General features: G+C 38.5%; 1 long non-coding RNA gene across 6 annotated transcripts in view; it reads left to right on the forward strand.

The window, feature by feature from the left end:
• The window catches only part of LOC145513671 (uncharacterized), a 793,767-nt gene that overhangs the window by 134,902 nt on the left and 635,744 nt on the right, over positions 1-23,121 (forward strand). For 2 of the 6 annotated variants that reach the window (XR_014059677.1, XR_014059686.1), the window contains exons 2-3: positions 8,257-8,626; positions 9,145-9,311. This is a non-coding gene — a long non-coding RNA (uncharacterized LOC145513671). Of the gene's footprint in view, positions 1-6,730; positions 6,811-8,256; positions 8,627-9,144; positions 9,312-13,804; positions 13,968-14,532; positions 14,805-15,567; positions 15,883-23,121 lie in introns of those variants that run through there. The other 4 variants (XR_014059680.1, XR_014059664.1, XR_014059662.1 and 1 more) reach the window with 4 other exon arrangements.

Raw genomic sequence — 23,121 nt, forward strand, 5'->3', positions numbered from 1 at the left:
AAAGCCGTTCGACGTGGATAAGGCCACGATTTGATTTTGGTCCTTCTCTATAATGTAGTGGTGGTAATATTACCTGGAAGATTAAATACTAATTAGTAAATACATTACTTACACACAGTAGGCACTTGACAATTGGTAACTAAAATAACACATTGACATACCCTGGGGTGTTCAAAGAGTCCCCAGTCCTCTGAATTCCCAAAACACATCCATCATGGAATGTGCAATTGTACTTTCTCCTCTACTCACCAAGAAAATGGTTAAAAAGCAGTTGTTCGTACTTCTGCCTGATTTACATTTTAGTGATTGCCTCATCACTGATTTTGCATTAAATACAGAGGTGTGACTAAATAATTCTGTCTTGCAGCATAAATTAAGAGAACGAATGTGCTTGGAATTAAACTCCCCCTGTTCCTTCTCCTCCTCCTTATCCACGTAAAATACCATTTACTGAACACCTACACCCTTCTGTGCTAATTTTCTTGGCTTTTTCGGAAATGCCCTTTATTACAGAAAGGAAATAAATCATTGAAAAGTATGGCATTTCTTTGCAGTAAATAAGTAGGGGTTTTTATAACTCTTGAAAAGAGATAGTATAAATATGTATTTTAGTAACATTTCATCACAAGCATCGGTGACAGGAGTTTTCCAATTGGGGACCATATATACAAACTAGTGAGACAAAGCTGTTGAATTTTGGAAGAGAGAGTCAACTATGTTTGTTTTTCTGTTTCTCTGGCTCCCTAGCAAAACGGGTGTGTGGCTTTTCTTTTTTCTCCTTCATGTATAATCTTGCTTTTCTCCTAAAAGGTAATTTTTCCATCTCCTCTAAGAAGTAAAAATGACAATAAAAATATTATGGCATATTTCAGAGTTTGGCTGTGTGAACAAATAAATAAGACATTTTCTGATAAAGTACCAGGGAACCAGAAAATGGAGTTCTCTTCTTCTTTGATTAAAAGGATGTTAGGGAGATAATATTTAGCCGAGAATGTGGAGGACACTAAAGGAGGCTTATCTTTTCACGTGGAATGCCTGGGAATAACCCATAACATATTAATTTTTCTGATTACATAGTCAAAACCAAAATTTCTCTTGGCCTGGCACATGGTAATCTATGATCAATTGAAACTTGCTAACGTAAACTTTCCATTTGAGCTTCTTTGCCCCTATATTCTTTGAAATGTTGTTCAGAGAGAAGCATTATCAGTGTCCTTAAGGAGATTTATGGGTTTCCCTGGTGGCTCAGCTGATAAAGAATCTGCCTGCAATGTGGGAGACCTGGATTCGATCCCTGGATTGGGAAGATCCCCTGGAGGAGGGAAAGGCTACCCACTCCAGTATTCTGGCCTGGAGAATTCCTTGGACTATACAGTCCATGGGGTCACAAAGAGTCAGACACAACTGAGCGACTTTCACTTTCACTTTTAGGCAGATTTTGGCTCCAATACCTGCTGTTAGTATGTCTGTACCATTGGGAAAGTTATCTAGAAGGCAGGTCAGTTCTCCAGATGATCTGTTAAGCAAATAACCAATTTTTGCTAAATTTACATAAATTTTCAAAGCTTAACAAGAATATGAATTATACGAAAGTTGACATGCTGAGTAAAGCGTTTTAAAAATGATAAAATTTTCTATAAGAAATGCTGTTTGCCAATCAACATTTTCCCTTTTCATATTTTTTAAAATTGTTGTCCACATTGCATGGCACATAAGATCTTAGTTGCCCAACTCAGTACAGAAACTGTGCCCCAACCTGCAGTGGAAGCATGGGGTCTTAACTTTTGGACCATCAGTAAAGTGCATACATTTAAGATTGTTTCTGGTCCTTCTTTTTGATTTGAATTTCAGTGCTTTGGATTGTCATTTTTAACTTTAAGTATTTTTAATATTCTGTTGTTGACACCTCAAATGGTATCAGCTTTCAGTTTGTGTATCATAGCCATTTTAAATATAAATTCAAAAGCATGTGAAATAATCACTGTGTTATATTAAATTAAATTTTAATTTCAAATTAAATTGAATTTCAACTTTAAGTGAAATTAAATCTTTAGATTAAGTCAAATTTTCAGTTATTTAAAGTAGATTTAATTACATTAAATATTTAAATTAAATTGAGAAGTTAAATCTGTGATCATCCTGAAGGAATAAACATAACCTAAAAAATTCTCATCACATAAGAGATGCAGAAACTCTGTTTGCTAGTAAGAAACAATTGAGATAGGCCAGTGTGCTACAAGTTTATTGAAATACTGGACATAAACAATTAAAAAATTGAAAGTGTGTAAAGAAAGTGGGACTGTTCAGGATATTTTGCTATGGTAGATCATACTATGATTAGTGCCACTAATACCTTGACCATAAATCAGAAAGTGTGAAGGAAAAATTTTAGAAATAGACTAAAAAATCCTGAAATTGCTAAAATCTGCAAAACAAATAATATTAAAATGAGTTTAGAGATCAGTAGAAACAGAAATTTCCATAATGCTTGCTGACATTTCTGTTTTGCTAATTTTTTTTTTTTTAGAGAAGTCAAAATTCAGCCTTCCTTTTCAGCATTTAAAGTGTTCCTCCTTGATTTTCAGTTTCCTCATCTATTTAAGCTATTAAAATCATTTTCATTAAGCCAGTGAATTTGATAGCTAGAACAAATTAGATATTCAGGAAGCTGAATTTTGCTGAGTTAATTTTAAGGGCATTAACTTACTGCCAGCTGCTAACTTTTCTAAGCCTCGGTCTCCACATCTGTAAAATGGGAATGACAATAGCATTGCCTCCTTCCTTCTTTGTTCTCTCACCTGTGTTTCTCTTGAGCTGTTTATGTGTTCAGATGAAAGTATCTTCTTTTATCTCTGTAAATGCTGCCAGGACCTGACACATATAGAATAATAATGTTAATAATAGCCCATTTTCATGCTAGACATTGTGAAAATATTTTACCTAATTATCTTATTTAATTCTGAAAAAAAGCCTGTAAGAAAACAGTACTACCTCCTCACTATTAATGAGGAATCAAATGCTCAAAAAAGTGGCTTACATTATGAAAAAGAGGCACAGGTATAATGAATCTGAACTTCAAACACAAGCGGTATCACTCCGCGTTTGCCGTATTGAATTCCTGAGGGTACCTACCAATAGGCCCCACCCCTCTCTTTTGATACATGGTATAAAGAAAAGTGAAGTTGCTCAGTCGTGTCCCACTCTTTGTGATCCCATAGAGCATAGCCTACCACGCTCTTCTGTCTATGGGATTTCCCAGGCAAGAACACTGGAGTGGGTTGCCATTTCCTTCTCCAGAGGATCTTCCCAACCCAGGGATCGAACCCGGGTCTCCCACATTGTAGGCAGATGCGTTACCGTCTGAGCCACCAGGGAAGTGATACATGGTATGGTGCTGTACTATTATATTTTATGTTTTTTTCTCTCTCAAAAAAATGTTCAAATATAAGGCCCTCTCAAGAGGTTAATATGTCAAAAATACATACAGAAAATACATGTACGCCAATATTCACTACAGCACTATTTACAGTAGCCAGGACATGCATGCAACCTAAATGTCCATCAACAGAATGGATAAAGAAGATGTGGTACATATATACAATGGAATATTACTCAGCCATAAAAAGGAACCAGAGTATGCCATTTGCAGGGGTGTGGATGGACCTAGAGACTCTCATACAGAGTGAAATGAGTCAGAGAGAGAAAAACAAATACAGTATAATATTGCTTTTATGTGGAATATAGAAAAATAATAGTGGTGAACTTATTTGCAAAGCAGAAATAGAGACAGAGATGTAGAGAATGACTGTATGGAAGAAGGGGCAGCAGAATGAACTGGGAGATTGGGATTGACATACGTTCACTACTATGTATAAAGTAGGTCACTAATGAGAAGCTGCCATATAAGCACAGAGAGCTCTACTCAGTGTTCTGTGGTGACCTCAATGGGAATGAAATCCAAAAAAGAGGAAATATATATATATATTACACAACTGCACTCATCTCACACGCTAGTAAAGTAATGCTCAAAATTCTCCAAGCCAGGCTTCAGCAATACCCTGAATCGTGAACTTCCAGATGTTCAAGCTGGTTTTAGAAAAGGCAGAGGAACCAGAGATCAATTGCAAACATCTGCTGAATCATCAAAAAAGCAAGAGAGTTCCAGAAAAACATCTATTTCTGCTTTATTGACTATGCCAAAGCCTTTGACTGTGTGGATCACAATAAACTGTGGAAAATTCTGAAAGAGATGGGAATACCAGACCATCTGACCTGTGTCTTGAGAAATCTGTATGCAGGTCAGGAAGCAACAGTTAGAACTGGACATGGAGCAACAGACTGGTTCCAAACAGGAAAAGGAGTCCGTCAAGGCTGTATATTGTCACCCTGCTTATTTAACTTATATGCAGAGTACATCATGAGAAACGCTGGGCTGGAAGAAACACAAGCTGAAATCGAGATTGCCAGGGGAAATATCAATAACCTCAGATATGCAGATGACACCACAGTTATGGCAGAAAGTGAAGAAGAACTAAAGAGCCTCTTGATGAAAGAGAAAGAGGAGAGTGAAAAAGTTGGCTTAAAGCTCAACGTTCCGAAAACTAAGATCATGGCATCTGGTGCTATCACTTCATGGGAAATAGATGGGGAAACAGTGGAAACAGTGTCAGACTTTATTTTTTTGGGCTCCAAAATCACTGCAGATGGTGATTGCAGCCATGAAATTAAAAGACGCTTACTCTTTGGAGGGAAGGTTATGGCCAACCTAGATAACATATTTAAAAGCAGAGACATTACTTTGCCAACAAAGGTCCGTCTACTCAAGGCTATGGTTTTTCCAGTGGTCATGTATGGATGTGAGAGTTGGACGGTGAAGAAAGCTGAGCACCGAAGAGTTGATGCTCTTGAACTGTGGTGTTGGAGAAGACTCTTGAGAGTCCCTTGGACTACAAGGAGATCCAACCAGTCCATCCTAAAGGAGATCAGTCCTGGGTGTTCATTGGAAGGGCTGATGCTGAAGCTGAAACTCCAATACTTTGGCCACCTCATGCGAAGAGTTGACTCATTGGAAAAGACCCTAATGCTGGGTAGGATTGAGGGCGGGAGGAGAAGGGGACAACAGAGGATGAGATGGCTGGATGGCATCACTGACTTGATGGACATTGGTTTGGGTAAACTCCGGGAGCTGGTGATGGACAGGGAGGCCTGCGATTCATGGGGTCGCAAAGAGTCAGACACGACTGAGTGACTGAACTGATATATACATGTGTATATATATACATGGTTGATTCACTTTGCTGTACATCAGAAACTAGCACAACATTGTAAAGCAAGTATACTCGAATAAAAATTATTAAAACAAAACAAAAAAGAGGTTAATATGGCATGTAATTCAGATATTTTCTTTGGTGTATATGTAGCCTGACGCTGTGAGGATGAGAGAGAGAAGGAAGGTAGGATGGGCAATATGACCAAATGGTGAATTAAAGGGAGAAAGGGGTGAAAAAACACCGATAGGTAAAAGCATCTATCCAAATATACTTCGTTTTGACCCACAGTAAGATTGTGTTAGTCAGTCAGTTGTGTCTAACTCTTTGGGACCCCATGGACTATAGTCTGCAGTCTCCTCTGTCCATGGAATTCTCCAGGCAAGAATACTGGAGTGGGTTGCCCTTCCCTTCTCCAGGGGATCTTCCTCACCCACGGATCAGACCCAGGTCTCCTGCATTGCAGGCAGATTCTTTACCATCTTGAGCCACCAGGGAAGCCTAGTAAGATTAGTGTGGATTATTCTGAATTGAAGAGAATTTCTGGGTCTTTTGTCCTCATTACTTCTCATTAGTGTCTGTGGAATGACGTAAAGCAGATTTGTTGAAGATGTGTAATCAGCTAGAGCCACAGACACTGCTCTCTCTCTCTCGTAAGAAGTTCTTGATGTCTTTGCCATCTGCAGTTGACTGTTGTGAATGCAGTGAATTTACACATTCTGAGAATTACCAGAGAACACCTGCAATCCTTTTCTAGGCTGAAAGCCTCACCTGAGGTAAAGTGTCAGCTTGCTCGTTGAAAAGGACATGTATGTTTCAGATTGTTGGCCTTAGAGCCACAAAGATGAAATGATATAGTTGCTTGCCTTTTGGTGGTAATAATCTAAAGAATGTTTTGGGCTTCCCCTGATAGCTCAATGGTAAAGAATTTGGCCTGCAATGCAGGAGATGCAACAGACATGGGTTCGATCCCTGAGTTGGGAAGATGCCCTGGAGGAGCATAGCAACAAAGTCCAATATTCTTGCCTGGAGAGTCCCATGGACAGAGGAATCTGGCAGGCTGTCGTCCATGGGGTCACAAAGAGGCAGACATGACTGAAAATGACTGAGCACAGCTCAATCTGAAGGAGAGACAGACACACAGGAAATGATGATGTAGTCAGACAAGTCCAGTATAAGAGATGTAACACAAATGTAATGTCCAAATTGCTGAGAGCTGAGTTTGCGTTAGACATTGTCCCAACATTTTATGTCTATTATGTGATTTTATTCTCATAAAACCCACTGAGGTGCTGTGTGCTTAGTCACTCAGTTGTGTCTGACTCTTTGCAACCCCATGGACTGCCATCTGCCAGGCTCCTCTGTCCATAGGGATTCTCCAGGCAAGAATACTGAGTGGGTTGCCATGCTCTCCAGGTGATCTTTCCAACCCAGAGATCAAACCCAAGTCTCCTGTATTGCAGGCGGATTCTTTGCCAACTGAGCCACCAGGGAAGCCCATTGCCTCTTGTATAGGAGTAAAAACAGGGGATCCAATAGAAATGTAAGCCATATTGCCATTGTATTCAAGTTGTAATAAAGGCTGGAGACTTAAAACAAATTTCTGCCTTTGGAAAAGAAATGCAAAATTAAATAAATATACATGTTTCAATTGAGACAATAACACACAGTGCCAGACTGTGGGCTGAATCTGGTCTTAATCTATTTTTTGCTAGCTGTGCAATTTAGGATAAATTATTTAATACCACTGAGTGGTATTTAATACCACTGAGTCTTAATTTCTTCATCTGTAGAATGGAATAATATTAATATATAGTTCATTGGCTTATAATGAAGGTTATGTTGATGAAAAGTCAAGAGTTAATCTGTGAAAGAAATGGGAAACTTTTATTCATGCCAACCTAAGGTTTATAACCTGGGAGACAATCTTTCAGAAAACTACAAGGACTGTTCTGCCCAGTAGAGGTCAAAGGACAGTTATATATGATTTTGAGACAAAGGATTGTACAATAAATGATGTTTTGGCAGTTTGCACAATTCAGATTGGCATAGACACTGAGTAGTGGATCCTTGTGACCCCTTGTAAGAACAAATGTTATTTCTTAAGGTTATTTAGTTAATGTAGAGGCACAATAAAGGGGAGGGAAGAGGCCTAAACAGGCATTGAAAAACTTTAAATATTTCTTGTCTTGGCGTAAAATATGAATTTTATTTTATCAGCCACATGAAACTATATTGCAAAGTACTTAGCAAGGTGATTAGAGATTAGTAGGGAGTAATCAATAAATACCAACTCTTATTAAAGGCAGTCAAGGTATTTACAAATTATTTCTTTTCACCATTATTTTTAGTACCATATTCATTATGTCTGAGTTTTGAGAGGAAGTGGTATGGTAGTCGTGAGGTAACTTGTAAGGTGGTTAGTGAGGCAAAATATCAAATAAAAATATAACAACCAAAGTGAAGAAATAGTTCTAAGCTAAATAAGCTATAATTAAAAATTAAAGACATTTTATAAATTTGGATTGACTTAAACACTACTTAAGAGAGAGAGACCCAGCCATTTCCAAAACGGCAGAATGAGGAGCTCAAAGCGCTGCAAGAAGGATAAGCAAAAAAAAATCTGCACTTAGATGCGTTACAGTCAAACGGTTGAAAAGCTAAAGACAAGAAGAAAGCCTTGAAGGCAGCCAGAGAGAAATGATTCAACATGTACAAGGGATTAAGAACATGAGAAATGAGCTATAGCTCATCAGTGGAGCCAGGGAGCAGTAACAACATGTTCAATGTGCCAAAGCGGGGAAAAAAACTGTCAATCATGACTTGTATAATCAGAAAAATTATCCTTCAAAAGTGAAGGATGAAAACATTCTGCAATAAACAAAGACTGAGACAATTCCTCTCAAGGCAGTTTACATGATGCTCTCTGATTTAATCCTTATCAAATAATGTGATAAAGTTTTCTTTTTTTCTTATTCCTGTTTTACAGATGGGAGCACTATAAAACCGAAGAGAAGCTAAATAAACTACTCGAGGCCATATAGCTAGTGAATGGGGCTTGAACCCAGATCGGCTGCATATCATCAGGCGCTCTCACTCGCTGTGCCTTCCCATGAACTTTCATTCCATTAGTCTCCCCGCCTACAAGCTACTCTCTTTGGAACTAATCTTTTGAACTGATGTCGCTACCTGGACACTTCTGAGTATCACTTCCTTGATGTCACTTTGTTATTCAGAATCCTCAAATGGCTTTTCCTTACCTATAGCATGAAGGCCAAATTCTTGAACCTGATTTCTAAGGACTTTTAAAATTTGGCACTTAAGTACCATTGAAACACAATCTCTTAATATTTTCCCAGGTAGACATGTTTATCTCATATCTGCCAACCGTTTTCTCTCTATCAGTTGAAATCTTCATTTTTGTGGGGCAGGGGCATAACTCAGAGGTCATGTATTTTAATTCTTCTCGGGTATTTCCACTCTTTTTTAATGACCTTTCTTTTTACAGATTGCCATTACCCTATTGAGTTTATGTGTTACTGTGTGTGTGTGTGTATATATATATACATATAGACATAGTGGAAAAAAATACAGCTTGCTTCCAATCCAGTTAAGCAAGCTGTATTTTTTTCCACTATGTCTTCAGCAGGATTTAGCAGAGGACCTTCTCTATTATAGCATTCTATTAACTATTTATTGAATGATACCTTATGGTTTCTGGATAAAAAATTAAATATTAAAATCAAATAATAAGAAAAAAATCACCATGTCCTGGTATTTAAAGGGGTCCCATTTGATTGGAATATTCTGTCAGTCTGGAATCTTGCTAAAATCAAGTCTGAAGGAAACAGAAACCTTTTCTCTTTTCTTGCTCTAGGCTCATGAGGCCACTATAGTTTTCAGAACCAACATTTATGAATTTCTTCTCAGCCACCATTGCTGTGGACCCAAGGAGAGTTAAGACAGCTGCTGATGGTCATGGAAGCTCACAGCTCATAAATTTGAGAAGCTAAGATGGTAACCAATTGCAATTTGATGGAGCAGGTATGGGAAGGGTTTTTCAAATTTGGAATATGAAACACTGTGTAAATCTCATGCTTATTATGAAGAGCAGGTTGATTCAATTAATGGACCCCAAAATAGATTCTATCTTAGGCATGTCATAAAAGTAGTGTGAAGGGTTATTATTCACAGAAAAGTAATTGATTTCCTAGTGGAAGTTGAAGACTTAAAAATTGCTCTTTGGGTTTTGCTTTTTTGTTTTCGGGTTTTTTTTGTTTGTTTTGGTCTGTGAATCTGTTTACGTCTCAAAATATGGTCTATCTTTAACAACACAGCTGGGTCAGTCACTAGTATGAATGTCTTTCTGTTTCTCTTTTTCCTTAAAACTCTCCTTTGACCTCTTTCTTACCTCTCTCACTTTGAAAAAAAATCAAGTCTTGTAAGGAACATCCTTTGCCCCATACATACCAGCTCTACTTATTCCATTAAATATGCTATAATTATCCCTGCATTTTCTAAGTCATCCTTTTGACTATATATTCATTCAATTTACCAAAAGTAAAATGGTAAAACTCTATGATTAGGGATTGGTAATTTATGTTGGTTCTTTGCCCAGACCCTGATTAAAGTTCACATTATCTAAGGGGGATGAGGAGAGGGAACTATGGTAGGAAGAAGGTGAATTCAGGTGAAGAAATAGGAGGGGCATTTTTTTCTTGGAAAGTGTGGAGCCTGAGTCCTCATCTTTCCAATGTTCTCCCATTCCTACCTGGATTTGGGCCAAAGAGGCGGAATGGTATGCCTACAGTTATTGCTATCCTCGGAACCTCAGCCAGAGGAGCCAGAGTCAATACTTAGGCAGAGCAATTAACTCTGAGGTGGATCCGAGCCACAGTCAAGGGACTGCCTGGATTTGGGTTACATACCCCACAGCTCTGGATGGCAAACTGCATGGACTTTTTGTTAATCTTACAATAATGTGATCAGCCATTTTTTTCTAAGTGAATAGTTGGACTCATACCCCTCTTTAGAAGGATTTTATGCTACTTAATTCCTGCTGTATCCCAGTCACTGTCCTACCTACTAGAAATACTCCCTGGTGAATTAGATAGACATTGACCATTCCTCTTACCGCTTACTTTAGTGGAAAGAACAATCTCTTCCCTTGATTTTTTTTCCTCTCCATTTCCAATCAAGTAGAACAAAACTATTTACTCATTATCAAAGTTGTTGGTCTAAATTCTGGCAGTCAACCAAGTATAACAGCCTAATATTTGAATGGGGTGATCTAACAGTAATAACAACTACAACAAAATGCATATAGAATTTTGGTATTTATAACATACTTTCACCTATGTGATCTTTTTCGGTGTCATTGAGTCACTGATTTCTCTCCTGAAAAATAAGGCATAGCAGTATCTATCTTGAATGAATGGATATAGACAGCCAACCTAGGGCTGTTCCTGCCAATTGTGAAGGTCTGCATTTTATAGTAATAGATGGTGAACCTGAACCATAGGGAGGATATGTGAATTGTCCATGGCTGAAAATAAAGACAAAGGAAAAAAAAATAGAATTTAAAATAGAGTCTTTGGACACTGAAGTCAATGGCTTTCCATATATTTTATCTGTTGCTCAACTGACCCATCAATTAGGAGCCAGGAGTATCCCCTCAGAACTTGTTCACTTGTAGTGTTCCAGAAAAGCTAATCACATTTTACTCTTTTTGGCAGCCTATATAATAATAGTGAAGAGAAAGAAAGAGGAGAGACAGTGAACATCACTTTAATGTAATAATACAATTCATTCTCAAGCTGATGCCTGAAAATAATTAATTTTGTACATATCCTTCCAGTCAATATTTTAGAATGCATTAAATTTCCAGGCTGTTCTTTCTTGAGCCCTAGTAACAGAGAGCCATTTTTGCCTTTGTTGTATAGAATATTAAGAGCAAGAACTGATCTTTGAGGCCATCTAGTCACACTCCTTAGTATCCAGATGCAGGCACAGCTAGAAAAATGTATCTATAGTCTAAGGCAAAATTCTCAAAAGAGAACATAGTTAGTAACTTACTGAGTTATTTTCTACTGGTAATTGCTTATAATATGAACATACTATGACTTATCACAGGATAATAATTGTAAATTTGTCTGAATTTAAATTTTGATAAGATTTGATAGTTACATCATTGTTGTAGGCCCAACAAAGACTTTGCTGGACCATATATATGGTTTTTGTTGTTCAGTTGTTCTGTCGTGTCCAACTTTTTGTGATCCCCCACGGACTGCAGCACACCAGGCTTCCTGTCCTTCGTCATCTCCCGGAACTTGCTCAAACTCATGTCCATCGAGTCAGTGATGCCATCCAACCATCTCATCCTCTGTCGTCCCCTTCTCCTCCTGCCCTCAATCTTTCCCAGCATCAGGTCTTTTCCAATGAGTCAGCTCCTCACATCAGGTGGCCGAAGTGTTGGAGCTTCAGCTTCACCATCAGTCCTTTCAATGAATGTTCAGGACTGATTTCCTTTAGGATTTACTGGTTTGATCTCCTTGCTGTCCAAGAGACTCTCAAGAGTCTTCTCCAACACTTCAAAAGCATCAATTCTTTGATGCTCAGCTTTCTTTATGGTTCTGCTTTCACATCCATACAGACTACTGGAAAAACCACAGCTTTGACTAGATGGATCTTTATCGGCAAAGTGATGTCTCTGCTTTTTAATAAGCTGTCTAGGTTTGTCATAGCTTTTCTTCCAAGGAGCAAGCATCTTTTCATTATATGGCTGTAGTCACCATCCGCAGTGATTTTGAAGCCCATGAAAATAAAGCCTATCACTGTTTCCATTGTTTCCCCATCTATTTGCCATGTAGTGATGGGACCTGATGTCATGATCATTATTTTCTGAATGTTGAGATTTAAGCCAGCTTTTTCATGCTCCTCTTTCACCTTCATCAAGAGGCTCTTTAGTTCCTTTCCACAGGCTCCCAAAAATATTTGTTGTGTGAATGATTAAAGCAAGTCTGACATACATATATACTTTGGAAAAATTAAATAAAATTTATTAATCAGAGACCCTTATTTTCATATTTAGTCACAACATCATTATCATTATCAATGAAACTTTATTAAATGCATTCCGTATACAGTTGTAATAGGGATGGAAAAGTCCCTGGTGGCTCAGATAGTAAAGAATCTGCTTGCAATGCCAGAGACCTGAGTTCAATTCCTGGGTTGGGAAGATACCCTAGAGAAGGAAATGGCAACCCACTCTTGTATTCTTGCCTGGAGAATGTCATTGACAGAGGAGCCTGATGGGCTACAGTCCATGGGGTTGCAAAGTGTTGGACATGACTGAGCGACTAATGTTTCACTTCACTTCAAAGAAAGGATATTGTGTAGAAATAAATAGATGAGTGTAGTGATTAAGATTTGAGTATGTGTGTGTGTTTGTGTATGTTCCCTGGGGAAGGAGATGGTGGTGGAGCTTATGAATGGAAGAGAGGAGAGTAAGATGTCAGTATGGTAGTGAGATAAACTGATAACAGAAATAGAAATAGAGCAACTACTGCTGCACAGTCTGTCCCTGTTGTTCATGGGAAGTGAGTTGCCCACATGTAGGAATTCAATTATAGGAGAAGCAAGGTAGTAAAAGAGTCAATTATCTTACATAGTAAAAACGAAAAAAAGAGTCACTGAAAAATGTACTGGACTAGTCCTCAGTTTTTGCTTGTCACCAACATGGTTATCTTACTATAATAATAGCTAACTTGAAAACTTATCTTCCATCCACGATTAGAAGCACTTTACATGTGTTCAATGATTTCATCCTCATCACAGCTCTGTGAGGTAGGTAATAATATCACCCCCATTTTACAGTTGAGAAAAATGAAGCTGAGAGAGTTTAAATGCATTGCTCAAGATAACTCAGCTGTTTCATGGAGGAACCAGGTTCTGAACTCAAGAGAGTCTGGTTCCAGAGTCTCTCTACTTAGTACTTTGTTATCTTACCTTAGAAGCTTTGTCGTGGAAGGACATTTAGGGATCATATAGTATAATAAGCCTCAGTTTGCAAATGAGAAACCCAAGGCCCCGAGGATTTCAGTGGTTTGCCCGGGGTCACAATTATTTTGTGACAGAATCTGAACTGTGACAGTTTGCACTTTTGTGTGCAAGGCTGAATTAATTGGGGACAGTTATGATAACATTAGCCTGCAGGTACCATGTACTTTTATTATCGCTGCCATTCACAAACTGGTCTTGAAAAGCTGGGAAAATGGAGTAGCCCACAAAGTTTTCAAGTTTTCTTTCTTTATGCAAGTCATTTAAATTATTCTGTGAATGAAGAAATCATTCTTGCTTGCTCTGGATAAGTGACAGTTTCCCTTGAGGAATACCCAGCGTCAGTTCATTGGCTACTCAGGTTTCTATGTATGAGAAAAGACAACTCCAAAGAAAAAATGAGTGGTTGCTCCATGCCAGGGCAGTTAATGAGCGATGCAGAGGATTGAAGAGGTGATCTTATTTCTCTTTTCTCCCAGGTAGCACCCTCCATCTGTTGACACTCCAGAAGGGAATCTGTCCACAATGTTCTCAGGAAAGAGATTCTACAACCATCCCTTTCATTGCAGACAAAATAATAAGAAAGATAGGAAGGGTGTATCTGGTACCATTTCATCCTTCCAACTAGAAAAATCTCCTCTGGTAAATGTCTTGAGGCTAACTGGGACATGCACATCAAAGAGAATTTGGCTAACCTGAAATGTCATATTTCACAAGGAGTTCAACAGGGCCATTTATCACAATTGACCCTATGAGAGAAGGACCAACCATCCTTAGGAGACCCGGGGTTGCAAAATGCCACCATGTTTGGCCACAATATTTATCATGTCAGCAGATCTATAGTCAACACCATGCACTGTGAAATATGGCAGCGTTGCTGGGGTATTTGTCTTTGTTGGGGCTGACAGATATGCCTTGCATTTCCACTTAATCCACATTCATACCCCAGCACCATCTATGATGACCCATCAGGACAATCTTCTTGGAAACATGACTTGCAGCTCTGATAAGCTAGGGTTGATGGAATGAAGGCCTGCACAAAGCATATGTTTTGGGAGCATGCTGTTAAAATGCTGAAAAATTTTCCAGTGACTCTTCCCCCACCCCAGATAATTATTTTAAGAAAAGTAACACATTAGAAAGGAATTTCAGCTCTTGACAGATTAACACATTGGAGACACATATTTTTCATTTTCTCATTTTACAGAGAAGAAGCAGAGGAACAGGCACAGTGAGATATCTTCTTCCTTTCTGAGTCCCTCCCTGGGCAGAACTGTGAGAGGCAGGGCTGGTTATCAAAGCTACTACCTGCCAGCTCTTTTCTCACTGATGTTCCTAGTGTTCTTGGGATCTCTGCTTTATCCACCTTTTCCTGAAGTCTGCTCAAAGCAAGTTCTACCCCACTGCGTTGTAAGGGGTGGATTTGGCTTCAAATCTTCTGACTTTTTTCACTATAATAAATACGAAATTATTGAGTTAGAAGAGTTTGGCATTTCAGTTCTTAGTTTCACACTGGTAGTGATAGTAGTCAGACAGAGGGACTAGCAGTTTACCTTTGAGTGTAACAAATTGCACACCAGGAATAGCTTAGGGGAAACCTCAGAATTGGGTTTTAGGAATTTTGGGTTTGAGTCCGATTTGTGCTGATTGATGTTGGCCAAGTCCAGAAACCCCTGAGAGTCTCAGATCTGTGGAACTTTTGGGTAAATAACAGCAATTCTTTCTCAGGATTGGTACAAAGATTAAATAGAATTTTATACATGTCTGTATATATGTACATATATATGCTTTCATAGATTGTATGAAATGGACAAGAATCTGAGCAAAATTTGGGAGATAAGTGAAGGACGAGGAGCCTGGCGTGCTGCAGTCCATTGTGTCCTAAAGATTTGGACACGGCTTAGCAACTGAACAACAACAAAATAGGTTAAAGAGCATAATAAAGTGATTTTTCTTTGTTGTAGAGGCAATGGAAAGAGAACTGGATTTGGAGTCAGAATTCATGGGGGAAAATTTTAGCTTTCCAATTACTAGTTGTGTGATATCAGGCAAATCCTTTGGTTTCTCAGAGTTTTCTTCTTTCTGTCTTTTAAAATAATGAGAATAACTCTGACAAAGACATAAGATGTATGTGAACATAGTCTGGAAATTCTAAGGGTAGTATGCAAATATTTTTAAATTTGTACCTCATCATGTTATAGAAAGCATATTCATACCATAAAAACTTTCATTTTGATCTCAGATAATTTGACTCTTCTAAGACCAGAATCCCTTAGAAGAAATGGAGTAGCCTTCATAGTCAGTAAAAAGAGTCCGAAATGCAGTACTTGGGTACAATCTCAAAAACAACAGGTCTGGATGAAGCACAAGCTAGAATCAATTTTGCGAGGAGAACTATCAACAACCTTAGATATGCAGATGACACCACCCTTATGGCAGAAAGCAAAGAGGAACTAAAGAGCCTCTTGATGAAAGTGAAAGAGGAGAGTGAAAAAGTTGGCTAAAAAATCAACATTCAGAAAACTAAGATCATGGCATCTGGTCCCATCACTTTATGGCAAGTAGATGTGGAAACAACAGAAACAGTGGCAGACTTTATTTTTCTGGGCTCCAAAATCACTGCAGATGGTGACTGCAGCCATGAAATTAAGAGACGCTTGCTCCATGGAAGAAAAGCTATGACCAACCCAGCCAGCATATTTGAAAGCAGAGACATTTCTTTCCTGACAACAGTCCCTATAGTCAAAGCTATGGTTTTTCCCAGTAGTCATGTATCGATGTGAGAGTTGCACCAGAAAGAAGGCTGAGTGCCAAAGAATTGATGCTTTTGAACTATGGTGTTGGAGAAGACTCTTGAGAGTCCCTTGGACTGCAAGGAGATAGAACCAGTCCATCCTAAAAGAAATCAGTCCTGAATATTCATTGGAAGGACTGATTCTGAAGCTGAAGCTCTGATACTTTGGCCACCTGATGCGAAGAACTGACTTACTAGAAAAAACCCTGATACTGGGAAAGATTGAGGGCAGGAGGAGAACTGGATGGACATGAGTTTGAGCAAGTACCGGGAATTGGTGATGGACAGGGAAGCCTGTGGTGCTGCAGTCCATGAGGTTGCAAAGAGTCGGACATGACTGAGCGACTGAACTGAACTGAATTTGACTCTAAAAGGTGTAGCAGACAGTTTGCAAAAGGGAATCTGGTTTTCTGGATAAGTTGGGTTTTATATAAGATCAAGACATTTGGCACACCTAGAAAAAGCGTTTCTAATTTGTAACACTAAGATGAGAAAGAAATTGTCCATTGGGTCCTTTAAGAGAGGACACGATGACCAATGTCTTCAACAATGTCATTATAATAAACACGAAGACAGGAATCACTGGGCTATAAATAGATGTTTATTTTACAGTTTTCCTAGAATGGGAATGCCAGAAAACAGGCAAAGGACAGATACAGTTCTGAGAGAACAGTTCGTTATCACCTCAAAGCTGGGGTAGTAACATTCTCCCCCTGCCCTGTGGATCATGGTAGACACGCAGTCACAGGTCCTCAAAGATGAAGTATTTTCTCCGGTCACTTGCAGTGACTCCTAATGCCTTTCTTGCAAAGCTCTTGTGGCTTGTATACAACTCTCTATACTATAGTTTCTAAATGGGCAATAGAAATTGCATTTCCTTGCGGAATCATTTAACCTGCTGATTGCTGCTGTCATGACTAAAAGAGAAGTCCGTGTACATGGTGGAAATAACCTGAGTTACCTCCTTTCTGGGGAGCCTATATTAAAAAATCTGAGTGCTTGTTAAAAACACAATTTACTGCCAGATCAGAATCTCACATGTAGGAGACCTGCATTTGTTGTTAAGTACCAGGAGCAATTTTTATGAAAATTAAAGCTTGAGACCCTGACTGAAGATTGAGTACAACACTGTCACTCAGCACCATCGTGTCCCAGACAAACTCCACGTGTGTTCTCTGTTCTGTTTGTGTCTGTGAGAATAAGTCTGTGTCCGCAAAACACTAGAAGTGAAATTGGCATTACCTAGAATTTCTGCACACAACTCTCTTGACTACAAGAAGCAAGTAACCTCCTAGAAATCGTGTGTTCCACAATGGTCTGGATGACTTGCTGTTGGGCCAGGAGGTTCAGCTAACTGCCTTGTGACCCACAGAAAAGCTTCTTTCTAGCTTTCAGCCCAGAGAACCCGTCTGAATTCTTAGTCCACATTGATATACCTGATAAACGTCACGTCCTGCTGGTACCTCTGACTGAAATTAACGTGTATCTTGACCTGCTTCTGTTGTATTCTGCCATCATAAATAGAAAGCCCATCTTTGTCATGCATCCAAACAAGAAACTTTTGAGCCAAATCAACTTTTCTTTCCCCCCATTTCCACATCTAATCAGTGAACAAAGCCTGTGGATTCTTCAACTAACACTTATGTTGGTTACAACTTTATAGTCCTTCCAACAGTGCCCTAATCTTATCCCTTCATCATCTTGTAACTGGCCATTTGCGTCAACTTTCTAATGTGAGCTAGAGCATCAGACTCAAATTCACTGAACATCCCTGATGCATCTACTGTACCTCATCATTGGGCTGAGTATTTCCACATATTTATCTCAATTCATCCTCATAAAAATTCTGTTATTATTGTTCCCATTGGCAGCTGGAGAATTACTTAAGTAAGATTAGACAGTTGCTGAATGGCAAAGCCAGGATTTCAATCCCAAACTCCTAACTCCTGACTGAGCTGTCTCGGGTTCCTCACCTTGAATGCATTCTTCACATGCTACTATGGTTATCTTCCTTGAACACAGGTTAAATCCTAGTACTCCCTGCTCAAAAACTGAAGTTAATTCCCTGCTAACTTTCACAGCAGTGTTCCTAAATTTTAAAATTATGTATGTTTTTCAATAAAAAATTTGGCTACACATATAATGTACATAGACATATATTTATTTATGAAATACTTACATTCACCAAGTATACTGGTTTCATTGTTGTTTAGTTGCTAAATCGTGTCCAACTCTTTTGTGTCCCTATGGACTGTATCCCACCAGACTCCTCTGTCTGTGGGATTCTCCAGGCAAGAACACTGGAGTGGGCTGCCGTTTCCTTCTCTAGGAGATCTTCTTGACTCAGGGATTGAACCTACGTCTCTGGCATTGGCAGATGGAGTCTTTACCACTGAGCCACCATGGAAGTATGTATATATATATACATACACACAGAAATATGAATTTGAAGGGACAGAGAATAAAATACAAATTGAATTTACAGTCTATTTTTTCATGCCCCTGTGGATCTTTTTTAACTTTCTCAGGGAATTTCATTGCACTTCAGACACCAGTGAATTCAAGTTTAAGGGCCTCTGTGATCTGGCCTCAGCCCAACTCTTTGAGCTTATCTTTTAGAAATTTCCTTTCATCCTTCTCTACCTAAGCCTCACTGCTTTGCTTGCAGCTTCTTGTAAATACAATGCATTTTCATGTCTCTTTTTCTTTGCTGCAACTGTTTCATCAGTCAGAAGTGAGCATTTTCTTTTTTTTTTTTTTTTGATCAGCAGAAAACTGTTCTCTTAGACTAAGAAAAAAAAAAAAAAACAACCATCTCTTCCATCAAAAGACCCCAGTCAAAACTAATCACTCCTTCAGCACATGGCTTGTGTCTCCATCATGACCTTTATTTTATTCTTCTGTTTATTCTGTTCTTTAGAACTATGATCTTCTCTTTCTTCTTCAATATGCTGAAGTCTTTGAGTATAGTAATTATGTCACATTCATTTCTGCATTTCTCATAAGATGTGCTGTATTATGGAGGCTTCCCCGATAGCTCAGTGGGTAAAGAATCTGCCTGCGATGCAGGAGACACAGGAGATGCTGGTTCGATCCCTCAGTCAGGAAGATCCCCTAGGGAAGGAAATGGCAGCCCACTTCATTATTCTTGCCTGGAGGATTCCATGGACAGAGGAGCCTGACAGGATACAGTCCATGGGATTGCAAAGAGTTGGACAGTACTGAGCAACCGAACCATCATAGGATCGAGAAGCTCATTTGCTATGCTTTCTGGTTCTGGTGCTATATTATAAACATTTGTTAACTGAATAAGAGTGTTGGCTTTTGTGAATTTGAAGAATGTTCTACATGTAAAAAAGTCAAAATATTAATAGAGATTATTCCATCTTCTTTGTTTTGATGCATATTTTATGCCAGGCAATGACATGTAGATGGTGGCCCATGTTCATGAAAACTTATAGCGGCATAAAGCACACTTGAGCTGAATTGTAATAGGAAAGTTGGTACTCTTTGACCATAGTTCCAAATTCTTGAAGACTAGTTGCATTTAGCAACAACTGAAAGCATGTTAATGCTTCTCTATTTCTTTCCTGTCTATTTAATATTCTCATTGGCAAATGGAGAAGAAAGTTTGAACTGTAAAGAAAATTAATGAGCATATGAATCAAACAGACTGGTTCCAAACTGGGAAAGGAGTATATCAAGGCTGTATATTGTCACCCTACTTATTTAACTTATATGCAGAGTACATCATGATAAATGCTGGGCTGGATGAAGCACAAGCTAGAATCAAGATTGCCAGGAGAAATATCAATAACCTCAGATATGCAGATGACACCACCCTTATGGCAGAAAGCAAAGAACTAAAAAGCCTCTTGATGAAAGTGAAAGATGACAGTGAAAAAGTTGGATTAAAATTCAGCATTCAGAAAACTAAGATCATGGCATCTGGTCCCATTACTTCATGGCAAATAGATAGGGAAACAATGGAAACAGTGAGAGACTTAATTTTGGGGGCTCCAAAATCACTGCAGATGGTGATTGCAGCCATGAAATTAAAAGACACTTGCTCCTTGGAAGAAAAGTTATGACCAACCTAGACAGCATATTAAAAAACAGAGACATTACTTCGCCAACAAAAGTCCATCTAGTCATAGCTATGGTTTTTCCAGTAGTCATGTATGGATGTGAGAGTTGGACTATAAAAAAAGCTGAGTGCCTAAGAATTGATGCTTTTGAACTGTGGTGCTGGAGAAGACTCTTTAGAGTCCCTTGGACAGCAAGGAGATCCAACCAGTCCATCCTAAAGGAGATCAGTCCTGAATATTCATTGGAAGGATTGATGCTGAAGCTGAAGCTCCAATACTTTGGCCACCTGATGCAAAGAACTGACTCACTGGAGAAGAGCCTGATGCTGGGAAAGATTGAAGGCAGGAGGAGAAGGGGATGCCAGAGGATGAGATGGTTGGATGGCATCACTGACTCAATGGACATGAGTTTGGGTAAGCTCCGGGAGTTGATGATGGACAGGGAGGCTGGGCGTGCTGCAGTCCATGGGATCACAAAGAGTCGGACACAACTGAGCAACTGAACTGAACTGAACTGAACTTCACAGAAGTGGAAACTGAGGCTCATAGGTTTCAAGTGGCTTGCCCAAACAGCTACTTCCAGTTCATGTTGAGTCATGACTGGAACCTGGTTTCTAGTCTGAGTCAGTGTCTGTTCTCAGGGTTAACACTGCCTCTTTTAGTTGTTTTCTGTTCTTTGCATCATTAAACTGTGACACAGCTTGTGGGAAGTAATTGAAAGAACTGTGAATTGTCTTACATACACTTCTCAAACTTGGTTTTACATGAACCTTCCAGAAGTCCCTGAAGCCACGTATAAACATCTTACATTTTTCTGGGAATTTAAGTTTTCCTCAAAATTTTTTTTTGTGTGGAATAAAACTATAATTTTCATATTAGATCAAACACTAAGTTAGACTCATTTCTATAGAAAAGTTTTGTAGTTGTAGATCCTATACCCCTGCATGTGCAGACATTCACACCCTCTTTGCAGTAAGGAAATTTTGGTAGAAAGTCTGTAAATTTTGGTGGAAAACTGACCTGGGTTATACCTTGTTATAAAGGAAATCTGTGGTTTACCTTTCTGGGAGGAAAGCATAAATTAAAGCTAAAGATAATCAATCTTTGCTTTTTTATTTTTATTTTTTAATTATGAAAGTATGTAACACTTTTATAGGAGTCTTGGAAAATACAGAACAAGGTTGCATATAGTTCCACTGTATATTAAAATTATTTTTTAAGTAGATAAATTAAGATTTGTAGCTGGAGTTTCAATGTCAAAGTCTCAAAAATTAGTAGCACGTATATATGGAGAAGTAGGACGACATAGGAGACATAAAAAGCACGCACGCTCAGTCACTTCAGTCATGCCTGACTCTTTGTGACCCCATGGACTGTAATCTGCCACACTCCACTGTCCATGGGATTCTCCAGGCGAGAATACTGGAGTGAGTTGCCATGTCCTCCTCCAGGGCATCTTCTCAACCTAATGATTGAACCCGAGTCTCTTGCATTGCAGGTGAATTCTTTATTGCTGAGCCACCAGGGAAGCGCCAGACATGAAAATACTGTGAACCAATTCAACATAATTAAGGTTTATACAATTTTCACACAACAGTAGTATACAAATTTTGTTCAAATTCCCATAGACTGTAAACTAGGAGACACTGGAACATATCCAGGACATGAAACAAACAGCAAAAATTTCATGGTCTAGAGGTATTGAAAACTTACAGCGTGTGTTCTCTTAACACTGTGAAATTATGTTAGAAATCACTATCAGAAGATATTTGAAAATAACCCACTTATTTTCAAGTGCAGTGTGACATTTACCGAGATCTTTGACTTAGCCATCGAAAGCCTCAATACAGAGACTGAAAAAGACACAGAGGGTGATTGCAGAGAAGAAGGCATTTAAATGAGCAATTAGCATCCAAATGCGAAGTTAATATTAAAGACACTTTAAACAAAATCCAATATATTTGGAAATTAAATGTCCGCTTTTAAATGATGAGTGTATCTAAGAAGTCATAACAAGGGAAATTAGAAAATATTTGTAATAGAATAAAAATGAACAGAGAATTTACCAGACTATGTTGCATGAAACCGAAGCTGCTCAATGCAGTTAAATACAATGTGGAGTCTGGAATAAGGCATGAAAAACAAATAATGAACACTAGCAGAAAATTTTGTAAATTTGAACACAATCTGTACTTTAGTGACTTCTTTTTGTTTAACCTTTTCTACAATCTGACTTTTGCCTCAACCATTGTATGGAAGTGGCTCTGTATGTGGCTTATTGTTAAATCCAATGGAAACTTCTTCCTCTTCTTTCTTTTTTCCTTTGACTCTCCCTCCTTCCCTTTCTCCCTCCCTCCTTCCCTCTCTCCCTTCCTTTCTTCCTATTAATCGAGGACTTTTATTGCATTTAAAAAAATTTTTTGTTTTAATGAGACATAATTAACATGCTGGAGAATTCGCCCATTTAAAATGTACATTTCAATGACAATTTATATTTTTAAAATTGATTCTTTATTGAAATATAACAGCCATATAACATTGTACAAGTTTAAGGTATACAACACATTGGTTTGATACATTCACATATTGATATATGATTACCACAGTAGCTTAAGGTAATGCCTCTATCATGTTCCACAATCAGCATTTCTTTTTTGTGGTAAGAACATTTGAGATCTAGTCTCTTAGCAGCTTTGAAGTGTAAAATGCATTATTGTTGACAATAATCACTATGCTGTGCATTGAAATAGCACAAATGGGGTTTTAGGAATCATGCTACATCCTCTTGTTTCTACAGCTGGATAAGCCCTTAAGTGTCTTCATCAACCTGTTAAATTGTTCCTTTTTCAGAGACAAAGATACCATGATGAAAGTTGGCAGTCTGATTACCAAGAATAGTCTCCATTCTTGCAGT

The sequence above is a fragment of the Giraffa tippelskirchi genome, chromosome 7, assembly GCF_054371585.1.
Source record: "Giraffa tippelskirchi isolate mGirTip1 chromosome 7, T2T-mGirTip1v1.2.pri, whole genome shotgun sequence".
Classification (NCBI taxonomy): Eukaryota; Metazoa; Chordata; class Mammalia; order Artiodactyla; family Giraffidae; genus Giraffa; species Giraffa tippelskirchi.